This window comes from Triticum aestivum, chromosome 1B (genome assembly GCF_018294505.1).
Source record: "Triticum aestivum cultivar Chinese Spring chromosome 1B, IWGSC CS RefSeq v2.1, whole genome shotgun sequence".
In the NCBI taxonomy this organism is placed as follows: Eukaryota; Viridiplantae; Streptophyta; class Magnoliopsida; order Poales; family Poaceae; genus Triticum; species Triticum aestivum.
In genome coordinates, this window is record NC_057795.1 from 274,371,850 (window position 1) to 274,381,335 (window position 9,486).

Genomic DNA, 9,486 nt, shown 5'->3' on the forward strand with positions numbered 1-9,486 from the left:
GTTTGCAGGTGCCTATGTTACCGAGCAGGTGACTCAACCAAGCTCAAGGAGGAGCTCGATGAAGATCTTGCCGTTTGTGTTGTTTCGTTCTAGTTGATCAGTAGTGGAGCCCAGTTGGGGTCGATCGGGGACCGTTGTCGCATTTGGGGTTCTTCTTTTATTTTGGTTCCGTAGTCGGACTTTGATTGTATCTGGATGATGTAATGCTTTATTCATGTAATTGTGTGAAGTGGCGATTGTAAGCCAACTATGTATCTCTTTCCCTTATGTATTACATGGGTTGTGTGAAGATTACCTCACTTGCGACATTGCTTTCAATGCGGTTATGCCTCTAAGTCGTGCTTCGACACGTGGGAGATATAGCCGCATCGAGGGCGTTGCAAGTTGGTAATCAGAGCCTTCCCCGACCTTAGGAGCCCCACTGCTTGATCGTTTTTAGCGGCCGAGTTGTGTATAGAAAAATGTTTTGAGTCATTTAGGATTATATATATCGGAGAGTAGGATTCTTTTTACTCCTCAGCCCCCTTCGTCGCTCTGGTGAGGACTCCTGACGTAGATGTTTTGTCTTTCCTCTCCTCAAATTTCACTAATTTTTTTTTAGGATCACGCGGGTATCTTGGAATCGTTCCGATGGTTTTATGATGAGAACATTGTCTTGGTGCCTCCTGTCAGGGGTTTAGTGGAAGTGTCCCGGGGAGTTGAGCTCCGAGGTGTTGTCGTCATAATTTTATCGTTGCAGTTCTGGAATACCTGAGTTTAGTACGCCGACATCGAAAATCTCTTTTATGCAGTTGTTGGTGAGATAACCCCGATAACCCAGTACTGAGGTGAGTATGGGAGTATTGCCATGACTTGTATAATGGATTTTTTTCGAAGGTTGAGGTACACGATTTCCGAAGGTTTCTTGGTTATGTGTTGACGGATGGATACAGCTTGGATGTAGGTATTGTTAGTTTGGGTGAGATATATTGCTTCCCCTGTATCCCCAACACCAGATTGCATAACCAGAAAGTTTCGGGAGTTTTATGGTTGGGAATTCAAGTAGCTCCTAGAATATCTTTCCGACAGATGCATGATATGGGATTGGGTAAATCTCTATCATATGTATTTGTTCCGGCTTATTCTGCAAGCCAAATCATTTGTTTTGTTTTATTTGTGGTATTCGAGTTGCTTCGAAGTCAAACGTTGAATCCATACCTTTCCTAAACGGTGTTCTCATATTGCTATGTGAATACTAATCCTTTTTGATCATTGAGGTTGTCATGTTAATTCTTTTCCAACCGGTGCGCTTCTCTTCGAGATGATCCCATCATTCTCCCCATCCGCAAGATCAATTCTAAGTTTTCTCAACGGTGTTTGTTTCGTTCATCTCAAGTTGTCTTTGTTTTCCCCACCCTCCCACCCCTTTTCTTCAAGGACTCATTTATTTTAATCAAGTATCCATTTATTCATGTGAAGTCACTTCACTCTTTTCAATCAATGTTCTGATCCGGTGATCCCTCGTGAAGATGCTCACGAGCTTCAAGTTCATCATCCTTCATTGTTGTTTCTTCTCCGGTGGATCCAATTCAAGCTTTCGATATTCATCATCTTCCTTTCCTCGTTTCTAATGCTTTCTCATGCCGATGCACCTCTTAATCATTCACTTCTTCCTATTCATTTGTTCTGGAGTGCTGAAGATATCTCATAAGATTCATGTTTTCCATTCTTAATCCGTTCAAGCTATTTGGAGATTATTACCCCATTCAAGTCATTTAATTCAACCGGTGCAATCCCCTCTTTCAATCAATCATTCAACGGTGTTTCCTTTTGAGTGGGCCCTAACCCACAGGTCTTTTCCCAGGATCTTACCTGACTCTTCTATTTATCAGGAGCGATTCTCAAATTCATTTCCAACTTTGACGTAAGAATGATTTTTCATCAGTCAAATGCTTTTCTCCAAGATCTTTCAAATTCTTTTCATAGTTGGCTCAACCTCTTCGCATTTGATTCTTCCGGTGTGCCTCAATAATTCTTGGTGGTGTTTCTCGTTGTCATTCTCATCATTTGAAGACCGAAGAAGAGTTTCTCTCTAATCTTGCTCTATTCTCTTCAAGATTCATGGTGCTAGCTTGTTGCCATCCTCTCATAATTGTTTTCGATTGTGAGAATCTTTTTCACCCATCAGGAGATATTCAAGAGTCTTCTCAGTTTGTCATCCGGAGTCCATCAATTCAGGTTTATTCACTCTCAGCTGTCAGTTATCATTCTCCTATCTTGTCGGTGCATCAATCGAATATCCTCTAAACAGTTCTTGATCTCTTTGTTCTCATGTATCTAGTTTGTCTCAAGCACCTTCGTTCATTTGCTAATTCTTACCGGTGATGCACCCCTACTTCGATCATTTTCAATTCTTTCGGTGGTTCCTTCAGATTCTTTTTTCTTTGTTATCATATCAATTCATTCGTTCTTTCCTATCCTACCGGTGGTTCATGAAGACTTCCTCAAGTTTATGCTATATCTCTCTTTATCCTTTTTCAATGGGAATAAGTAGTATGCCAAATCCGTTGCTTGTCATCAATTAAATTTGATGAAGGATAAGCATACAATAGATCTTATTCTTATTTCCTCAAGGTGATTCAATTCTTTTCTTCCGGAGATTGTTCATGATGAAGTAATTCTCGGTTCTAGTGTTTCATCTATTCTTTTTCCGGAGTTCCAAGTTTTTCGCATTATCTCGTCGCAAAGCTCCATCTAAATCATCACAAGGCTTCACCTTGTGTTTTCAAGTTCTCTTTCTTTTTATCATCCTTTTATTACCGGAGTTCTTCATGGAGGCTCTACATGGTGCTTCGTCAAGGATTCTTTTCATTCTTCAATTGTTCATCAAGATTTCTCTCGAAGTTAAGATCCGCCAAGCTATACTCAAAATTAACATGGTGCCCAACACTTGTTTTGTTTTGAGAAGCTAAAGTATTCTCCGTCTTGCAGTCCAAAGTGCAATTCCTTCTATCTTATCTTTTGAGATGGTGTTATGTCACTCTTGACAATTTCCTTCATGTTTCATGATTCATATGTTGTCAAGAATGAGGTATTTTAAATCCATCAATCCCTTTGTTGGAGTTATCTTGGGTTATATTTCACCTAAAGCTTTCCCTAAGGATTGTTGCTATTTATGGTGCTTATAAATGACCCAAGTTCTTCTTTATCCTCCCGGTGATATAGCTTTCTCGTCTCCTTGTTCGTATCAATGAAATTCTTTTCCCATGCTTGGCAGGTTGTCACCTCATAATTTGGGATGCATTCCTTAAGACCATATCAAGCTTATTCTTTTCGTTGTTGGTTTTTCCAACAACTCCGTTCTAATCTTCTTGAAAGGGTGCTTTCCAAGCTCATTCGTGGCAGAAGTTGGCATTTCCTTCTCCGTTCTCTTATTCCGATGATCTATCTTCTATTCATCCATCCCGGAGGCATTGTGAAGTTGCTCCCTTCGTCCAATAGTCTCGTTTTGCCAAGATCATGTTCCTTTTTCCTTGGTTATCTATTTAACCGGAGTGTTGTGTCTATCGTTCCTCTTTTAACCGGAGTCTCATCCAAGTGCATTCATTTTGCCAAGTTCAAATTCTATTCCTCCATTTCCAACCGGAGTGTGGTATCATCTCCTCAATATCAACTCATCCTATCAAGTTTTCCTTCTTCTTTCAGTCGGAGTGCTGCCCAAATTATATCAATCTTATTCCTCCTCTATCTAGTTTTAACCGGAGTGGTTTCAATATCTATCTTATCACTAAACCTCTTGGTTCTCATCATATTCCTTGTTCCTCTTGTCCAATGAATTGTTTGCAATCTTGGTCATCTCCGTTGTTTTGTTTCTTTCAATTTGTTCAACCTCTCAAGGTTCTTTGGTTTCACTCATTGGTCAAAGAAGCAACTTAGTTTTACCTCTTCTCTTCCTCTTCCGTTTTCCCTCCGGTGCCATCCTAGATCTCGGGACGAGATCCTCTCGTAGTGGTGGAGTGTTGTAACGCCCCGGATGTAGCTTTCCATATTCATAACTCCAACTCCTGCCTTTTCTGGAGATGCGATATTTTATTTTCTCCGTGGTTGGGTTTTGTCTTTCGTTTTGCATTTTGTTCATGTCATGCATTTCATCATCGCATCATTCGCATTGCATTGGCATCGTTTTTCATAAAACTCGCACCCGTTCGTAGTTGCCGCGTCCCCCCCTTTCTTTTGTTGACCGCCCCGAGACCAACTGTGTTTTCGTTTCCCTTTTGTCCGACCACCTAACCTCTCTTGCCAGCTCGCAGCCCCCTCGCGCGCGTCCGAAACTTGCCCTGAACCCGACCCGGGTTTTCATTACCGTTGGGTCCGGATCATCCCCTAACGTCTACAAAACATCTCTGTTTTCGTTTTTGGACTCCCTAACCTATCTTTTCTCGATCGTCGGATTTTGATCGGATGATCCAACTCCTCTCTTTTTCCATATATATATAGTCTATCCCTAGTCCATTTTGGAAAAAACCCTATTTCCTAGGGATCCTCCTAGCCGCCGCCGCCACTCTCTCCCGTATCTTCATCGGGATCCTCCCAGATCCACCCAACCGGATCGCTCCCACCACCTCCCTCGATTTGCGCCGCTGCCTGTGTCCTCTGCTTCCAGGACGAGGTGCCCGCTCGCCGTGGCCGTTGACCCGTCGCGCGCCTGGTTCCGCTCGCCGTCATCCTTCATCCCGCAGCGCCCGAGCCCCGTGCCATGCTCCTCCTCCTCGCCCCGTCATCCGGCGCCGCCGCGGGCGACCGAACCAGCCAGCAGATGAGCCCGCCGCCCTCTCCCTCGGTCCCTCCTTCTCTTCCTTCTTTCTCTGAATCTCTCTCGCCCTCCCTTCTTCAGGTTACAGCAACAGCGCCATGGATGCCGCCCCAAGCTTCGTCGCCGGTCGCCTCCGTCCCGCCTCCAGTCAGACCCGGCGCCCCCGTGGCCGGATCCGCCTGTCCCCGTCTGTTCCTGGCCGTTGGAGCCCTGCTCCGCGCCAAGTCTGCCGCCGTCGACCGCTTCCTCTGCTTCGAGGATGAGGCCGCGCCAAGTCCCCTGCCACGCCGGAGCCAGATGCAGCTCCGTCCCCGTCGCCGTTTTCCTCGCCGCCCTTTCGCCTCGCTCGCCGGAGCTCTGCACCAGGCGCCGCCCGCAGCTCTGCTTCGAGTAGAGGACGAGCAGCTCGCCCGCTCGCCCCGTTGACCGCGCCAGTCCCGCGACCGCACGCGCCTGGGCCTCCTCTGCTTCGGCCCAGCCGCTCCCCTGCACCGCGCAAGGCCCAGCGCCTCACCACCGAGCCGGCCCATGAGGCCTGGTGAGCTTCAAAGCCAGCGCCCTCGCCCTGTGCACTGTTGGGCCAAACAGATTCGGCCCGTAGCCTTTTTTTTCCAGTTCTGCGAATTTAGTTATTTATCCAGAGACTGCCAGTTTTGCAGAAAACCCCCTTAATGTTCATGCATCAATAATTAATTAACCATGCATCGGATTAAAACAAATTATATATGTAAAATGCTTACAATTTCATCTAGTTTCATATTTTGTCATTTGCATCCATGTTTAAATTGCTTAAAATGATGTTTGTTTAAATTTGATCAAATGCCTTGCTAAAATGATTTATTTCATAACTAAATAACCGTAGCTCGGTTTTAAATGTTCTTTATATGTAAATGGGGTGGAAAAATGCCTAGATTAACATGGTGGACTTTATTTTCCTGTTTAACAACATTAAAATATGTTTTAGGGCAGAACAGTACCGAATTCAAAATATGGACATGAGGATTTTCCGGAATTGTTGTTTGTGTTTCCGGCCTCATTTAAACTTGCCTAAATAGTTAGTTTAATTATGCTTCACCCCTTGCCATGTTTAACAACATTTAATATTGATGAGTAGCATAACCGAGAGCTAACTAAATAATTGATGTGGAGTTTTGTCAATATGCAACTCGTTGCATATTGAGCTCCACTTAATTTGTATTGTTGTTTGTTGCACTTTGCCATGCCATGCCATGCCTCATTAAACCGGACATGCATCATACTTGATTGTGCATCATGCCATATTTATGCTTGTGTGTTTACCATGTTGTTTGTTTCTTTCCGGTGTTGCTTCTTAGTCCCGGTAATGTTGCGATTGTGAGGATTCGTTCGACTGCGTCCGTTTGTCTTCTTCATGGACTCGTTCTTCTTCCTAGCGGGATTTCAGGCAAGATGACCACTACCCTGGATCTCACTACTATCATTGCTATGCTAGTTGCTTTGTTCTATCACTATGCTGCGCTACCTATCACTTGTTCATCAAGCCTCCCAAATTGCCATGAACCTCTAACTTTTGACACCATTCCTAGCAAACCGTTGTTTGTCTATGTTACCGCTTTGCTCAGCCCCTCTTATAGCGTTGCTAGTTGCAGGTGAAGTTGAAGATTGCTCCATGGTGGACAGGGTTTATGTTGGGATATCACAATATCTCTTATATTATTAATGCATCTATATATTTGGTAAAGGGTGGAAGGCTCGGCCTTATGCCTGGTGTTTTGTTCCACTCTTGCCGCCCTAGTTTCCGTCATACCGGTGTTATGTTCCCGGATTTTGCGTTCCTAACGCGGTCGGGTGATTTATGGGACCCCCCTGACAGTTCACTTTGAATAAAACTTGTCCAGCAAGGCCCAACCTTGGTTTTACCATTTGCCTCACCACCACCTATCCCTTTCCCTTGGGTCGGCCAACCCGAGGGTCATCTTTATTTTAGCCCCCCCGGGCCAGTGCTTGTCTAAGTGCTGGTCCAAACCGAGCGATGTCCGGCGCCCCCTGGGCAACCAGGGTCTATGCCAACCCGACGTCTTGCTCATCCGGTGTGCCCTGAGAACGAGATATGTGTAGCTCCTATCGGGATTTGTCGGCACAGCGGGAGGCTTTGCTGGTCTTGTTTTACCATTGTCGAAATGTCTTGATGTACCGGGATACCGAGTCTGATCGGAGTGTCTTGGGAGAAGGTCTATTCCTTCGTTGATCGCGAGAGCTTGTCATGGGCTAAGTTGGGACACCCCTGCAGGGTATAAACTTTCGAGAGCCGTGCCCGCGGTTATGTGGCAGATGGGAATTTGTTAATGTCCGGTTGTAGATAACTTGACACCAGATCCGAATTAAAATGCATCAACCGCGTGTGTAGCCGTGATGGTCTCTTCTCGGCGGAGTCCGGGAAGTGAACACGGTTTCTGTGTTATGATTGACGTAAGTAGGTGTTCAGGATCACCTCTTGATCATTGCTAGCTTCACGACCGTTCCTTTGTTTCTCTTCTCGCTCTCATTTGCGTATGTTAGCCACCATATCATGCTTAGCTGCTGCTGCAACCTCACCACTTTACCCCTTCTTTTCCCATTAAGCTTTGCTAGTCTTGATACCCATGGTAATGGGATTGCTGAGTCCTCGTGACTCACTAGATACTTCCAAAACCAGTTTGCAGGTGCCTATGTTACCGAGCAGGTGACTCAACCAAGCTCAAGGAGGAGCTCGATGAAGATCTTGCCTTTTGTGTTGTTTCGTTCTAGTTGATCAGTAGTGGAGCCCAGTTGGGGTCGATCGGGGACCGTTGTCGCATTTGGGGTTCTTCTTTTATTTTGGTTCCGTAGTCGGACTTTGATTGTATCTGGATGATGTAATGCTTTATTCATGTAATTGTGTGAAGTGGCGATTGTAAGCCAACTATGTATCTCTTTCCCTTATGTATTACATGGGTTGTGTGAAGATTACCTCACTTGCGACATTGCTTTCAATGCGGTTATGCCTCTAAGTCGTGCTTCGACACGTGGGAGATATAGCCGCATCGAGGGCGTTGCAAAGGGCATCTACAAAGGAGACCCGCAAAGCTCCGGTATATGTCCGACCGGACACATTTGTTCAATTTTGCAATCCAATGGGGACTTGTATCGGTCCGCGCAGTGGTCTAGACGTCCGTTTTCTGCCAAAGTGGAGATAAAGTGGGGGAGATATACCAGAGTTTGGACATCCACTTGACCAACCAAAAGCCTCTTCATGGTCCTCCTCTTTTTTCTCTCTCTTCACATGCACGGTCGCCCCTCCTCTCTCTCCTCAGAACCGGACACCGCACCATAAATAGCCACCACATGCATGGTCCCCACATACTTTTCTCCTCCTGTTGTCGAGGTTATAATCCTGGCAATGAGTACTAGGGGTACGAAAGATGGGACAGAGAATAGCTACAACGTAGATGTAACACTCGGTGTTTATGAGTTCAGGCCCCTCTCGGAGGAGGTAACAACCTTACGTCTTGTGCCCCGAGGCTTGTTTTCTCTTGGGGGTATGATTACAAAGAGTGCTTAACCCTCGCTTAGGAGGAGGAGGGCGGCTTATATAGAGTGTGTCACATCCCCTGATATGTCTCCAGCGTATCTACAATTTTTGATTGTTCCATTCTATTATATTATCATTTTTGGATGTTTTATATTCATCTACTAGCAATGTTTTGTCATTTTTTGGGACTAACCTACTGACATAGTGCCCAGTGCCAGTTGCTGATTCTTGCTTGTTTTTTACTTCGCAGAATATCCAAATCAAATGAGGTCCAAATGCAGCAAAACTTTTTGGAGATGTTTCTGCCCAGAAGAGACCCAGGGAGCCCAGGAGTTGTACCAGAGGAGGCCTGCAGTCCCACAAGACACCAGGGCGCGCCAGAGGCCCCTGGCATGCCCTGATGCCTTGTGGGGCTCACGGTGATCTTTTCCACGGCCTCTCAGCTCTATAAATACCCAAATATTCCAGAAACCCTAGGGGAGTCGACGAAACACAATTCCAGCCACCGCAAGTTCCAGAACCATGAGATCCGATCTAGAGCCCTATTCCGACACCATTGCGGAGGGGGAAATGATCACAGAGGGGTTCATCATCCTCATTGGTGCTCCTCCGATGATCCGTGAGTCGTTTACCATAGACCTACGGGTCCATAGGCAGTAGCTAGATGGCTTCTTCTCTCTTTTTAATTCTCAATACAATGTTCTCCTCGATGTTCTTGGAGATCTACTTGATGTAATGACTTTTTTGTGGTGTGTATGTTGGGATCTGATGAATTGTGAGTTTATGATCAGATATATCTATGAATATTGTTTGTGTCTTCTTTGAACTCTTATATGTGTGATCTTTATAGCCTCGTATTTGTTCTCTGAAACTTTGGTTTGGTTTGGCCAACTAGATTGATTTTTCTTGCAATGGGAAGAGGTGCTTTGTGATGGGTTCGATCTTGCGGTGCTTATTATCAATGACAAGGAAACATGACACGCATGTATCGTTGCCATTAAGGATAAAAAGATGGGGTCCATTCCTACATGAATAGATCTTGTCTACATCATGTCATCATTCTTATAGCATTACTCCGTTTTTCCATGAACTTAATACACTAGATGCATGCTGGATAGCGGTCGATGTGTGGAGTAATAGTAGTAGATGCAGGCAGGAGTCGGTC

At 45.2% G+C, this 9,486-nt stretch overlaps 1 long non-coding RNA gene across 1 annotated transcript; it reads left to right on the plus strand.

The window, feature by feature from the left end:
* Nucleotides 1–8,183: 8,183 nt before the first annotated feature.
* Nucleotides 8,184–9,125, plus strand: LOC123090117 (uncharacterized). The gene is made up of 2 exons (XR_006442427.1): nt 8,184–8,282; nt 8,572–9,125. It is a non-coding gene; the product is annotated as an uncharacterized lncRNA (long non-coding RNA).
* The last annotated feature ends 361 nt before the right edge of the window (nt 9,126–9,486 follow it).